Raw genomic sequence first — 4,426 nt, 5'->3', positions numbered from 1 at the left:
GTGAAAATGATCCCTGAGAGAGAAAAAAATGGAGTAAGACCTAAACTTACCTGATTGCAGTACCTGAAGAGAGTTTCCAGGCTATAAATCAGGGAGGAAAAAAAAAACAGAACCAACAGTCTCCCAGAGTTGAAGAGATGAAGGCAGGAGTCCAATGAGGTTGTAGTGACTAGAATTTCCATGGTTGAATCCTAGACAAGAGATAGATCTGAAAGGGATCACAATAGGAGGTCCTGAGTAGAATGGGGAAAAAATGTGGAACAAAGCTTAAAATGATTGAAAAAGAAAAAGACTAGACTTACTGCTCTAATGAAGACTGATGGAACTCCTGAGATCATGGCCCTCAGATAACTTTCAAGCCAGGAACTGTAAGCCTTCATAGGGTTCCCCTTGAGTCTTTAGCTAATTCTGCTTAGCATATGCATATTAGGTAACCATGAGGCTGGAGAAAGAATAACTAAAATAATTAAAGTTCTTTGGAGTTCACACAAGGCCAAGAATACTTTCTATTCCCATCAGACAGAGTGGAAAATCTCACAATTCTTGAAGCACCACGTAGAGCACTCAGAAAGGCTTTGCTTTAATAAGGGGGCAAAATTAATCCTAGGTTAAACATTGCCCTGGTTGTACCTAAAAAACCCTAAAAATAAGAGCAAAAGGATCAAACTACATTTAAGTATCCTAATATAAATTTTTAAAAAAATTACCTGGCTTTGTTGATGGCTTGTTGAAATTGTTTTCATCTGGCAGGTTGAAACAGCAAATTTATAGTAGGGATAGCTACTCAGCTTCAAAGTATTCTTGGTGTGCTCTTCCTTTCACAGGAAGAATATTTATTATTATTATTATTATTATTATTGCATTAAAATATGCTATATTTTAGCTAATTAAAAAAAAAAAAACATAACTGAAAGTAGTTTTTATTGTTTACCTACCTCAGTGGTTTAGGACATTATAACATCTATTCTAAATCAAGGCTCCTCATCCGTAGTCCTATTGACATTTGGGGCTGCATAGCTCTTTACTGTGGGGATCTGTCCTGTGCATTGCAGGATATTTAGCAGCATCTTTGGTTTTTAACCATTAGATGCCAGTAGCACCTGCCACCCCAAGTGTGACAATAAAAAATGTCTCCAAGCATTGCACAATGTCCTTTGCCAGGCAAAATCACCCTGGGTTGAGGACCACAGCTCTAAATTATAATTTTATATGTATGTTGTTGTTATTGTTGTTACATATATGTTATTTTCTCCCAATTATGCCACCTTTTTGTGTGTTTCTGTGACATCAGTGGTCAAGATTCATACAGTTTTCCCCTAAGAAGTTACTCTTTCTCTTAGCTAAACAATAAGTTTTCATCTGTACTGATAGTTTGCCTTGAATAACAATTTCCCATATCTTTTTTAAGCTGGTTTGATTATAAGTAGATTATTCTAATTCATATATTTGGACAGAATAGAATATATCAACAATTAATAATGAAACAATAAATTCTTAATGTAAGATGCTTTTTTTTTTTTTTTTTTTCAGCTTATTCAGTAGTGTTTGAATTGGGACCCAGAATAATACAGTTCCCTGATGAGGAGCTTCCCATGGTGATGGATGCTGATCGCCTAATATTAATTATCACACAATTTTCATAATTTTAAATATAGTTATTATATATATTATTGTAATAATAGCTAATACTCACTAAACAAATTGTTCCAGGTAGTATACTAAGGCTTTATTTACACTGAATACTTAATGCTTGTAAGGGCCGTCAAGCAGGAACTATGGTTGTCATTTTATCTATAGAATAGAGGAGCTTTAGAAAAGTTGTCACTTTTCCACAGTCAACAACAGTTCAAGTTTCCTGCTAGAACTTGAACCAAGGTTGTCTGACTCTTAAAGATTCTGCTCTCAAGTTTAGTACTTTTCTGCCCACCAACCTGTTATCTATTATAACAAGTGTATCTATATCCTCTCAAACTTACCATTGTAGTGTACTTTGGACCCATTTTAGCTACCAACATCTAAACCTCTTCCTGAATGTTCTCTTTGGCTGCAGGGAGTACTCTATCCACACTTATGGCAGGGTAGATATTACAGAGAATTAATACCCACTTTTTCTTCAGAAGCTCTAAACTGAAAACCAGTGGGAGTTGTGTAAATATCCTAGCTCCCATAACCCCAAAGTGAGATGGCTCTGAGGCCCTTCTACATGGAATCCAAAATTCACCAATGACATTTAATTCTCTTGGTGCATGATGATAATGTGTTTGCTTGCCAGTTATCCTTTGTTAGCTGCCTTCTTTGTCTTGTCTTACTTCTTTCCTTCTATAGCAGCGTTTCTTCAGTTATTTCCCGAATAAACTGCTTCCTCTGAATTCATTTCCACAGAGTCATCTTCTGGAGGAATCCAATTTTTCTAGAAATTTGCTGTGATAGTTATTGCTATTGTGTGCCATAGAGTTGTCTCCCGACTTGTGGTGACCTTATGTACAACAGAATGAAACACTGCCTGGTCCTGTGCCAGCCTCACGATCCCTAATATAACAGTGTCCATCATTGTAGCCACTGTGTCAGTCCATCTTGTTGAGGGCTTTCCTCTCTCTCGTTGACCTTCCACTTTACCAAGCATGATATCCTTCTCCAGGGAATGGTCCCGTCTTACAACATGACCAAAGTAGGTGAGATGAAGTCTGGCCATTCTCTCTTCTAAGGAGCATTCTGGCTGCATTTCTTACAGAAAAGATTTGTTAGTTCGTTTAGCAGTCCATGGTACTTTCGGTATTCTTCTCTAACACCACAACTCAAAACCATCGACTATTCTTTGGTCTTCCTTATTCATTGTCCAGCTCTCACATGCATATGAGGTGATTGAAAATACCATAGCTTGGGTTAGGCACATCTTAGTCTTCAAGGAGATATCTTTGCTCTTCAGCACTTGAAAGAGATCTTTAGCAGCATATTCTCCCAATGTTGTGATGGAGAGGTTGATTTATGGTTGGTTTTTGAATCTACACTTGGGTTCTATATTAATAAATAAAAACTTAAAATTTTATATTTTATAATTAGAAAGCTAGGGCTTAGTTCAAACTTTGCAGCTAATGTCTTATAATGTATTTCTTATGTTTTAATATATTTATTTGAAATTGAATGTACTAAAGTGTATAAACATATGTTTAATATAAATGCAATGCCATATGTAGACTCAGCCTCATGAACAATCAGTTTTTTAAGTTTCCAGAAATGTTTAGGTGATTGTGATATTTTTATGAGCTTTATTTGTAAATGTTCAATCAACTTAAAAATCTGAATTGGTTTTGTATTTTCCACTGATTCATTCATTGTGCTGCTGGGTGCTGCAAGGTTGTTACTTTTCATAAGTTTACAACCAATTATGAATATAAAATGGTATTCTTGAAATAGTAGAACAGTGTAAATAATAATAACTTATACTTGTTCAGAGTTTTACAATTTATAAATCACTTTCACATATACTTTTATGGAAGTGGACTGTACAATGGACAGAGAGGCAGGAAACCTGAATTGTGGTTCTATTCTTGTTATTAACTGACCCTAAATGCTTTGGATCAATCCCTTAGCCTCTTTGGGCCTCAGTTTCCTCTATAAAAGTAAGAGATAGGATTAGAAGTGCCCAGGTCTGAGATTCTCTTAACTACCTTGAACTATGAGTTTATTATTATTGTCTTAGACATTCAGACCACAAAAGTCAAATGACTTGGTTAAGTCACCTTACTTGTTTCTGACAGATAGTGGATTAAAACCCAGGTTTTCCTACACCTAGACTAGCACTTTTTCCCTGTAACAAAAACCTTCTCTATGTGACAATGTACTTTTATGGGCTACTGATTGAAATGTTGATTTTAATTTAATTAGAATCTGATAAGATCTTAGCCTGTGGATTACAACTCTCAAGGTGCATGTGAATCACTTGGGGTGTTTTAAAAAGTTCCAATATCAGTCCCAACCATCACACATTATGACTCAAGTGATTTGAGATAGGGCCTAATCATTAAAAAGCTTTTTAAAAGTTTACCAGGTGATGGTCATGTCAAAACATGGTTGAAAATCTCTGATATAATCACTAAGCTAGATATTTTTACTTGAATTTGCAACAGTATTCACAAAAAACCCCTGAAATATAAGTTTAGTTGAAAATGTCTGATACAATCAAGAATAGTTGATTAATTAAATCAAACATTCTATATTGATACAGTAAATGTACTGTATGATATGCTGATAACACAAATGTGCTTGTTGAAAGTGAGGAAGCACTTACTGAGGAAGACTGAAGAATACAGTGTGCAGTATGGATCACCCCTCAATATAAAGAAAACAAAAATCCTCACAACTGGACCTATAAGCAGCATCACGATAAATGGAGAAAAGATTGAAGTTGTCAAAGACTTCATATTAC

The sequence above is a fragment of the Orycteropus afer genome, unplaced genomic scaffold, assembly GCF_000298275.1.
Source record: "Orycteropus afer afer isolate SDZICR_OR568_19922 unplaced genomic scaffold, OryAfe1.0 scaffold00160, whole genome shotgun sequence".
NCBI lineage: Eukaryota > Metazoa > Chordata > Mammalia > Tubulidentata > Orycteropodidae > Orycteropus > Orycteropus afer.
This window is presented reverse-complemented; position numbering follows the sequence as displayed.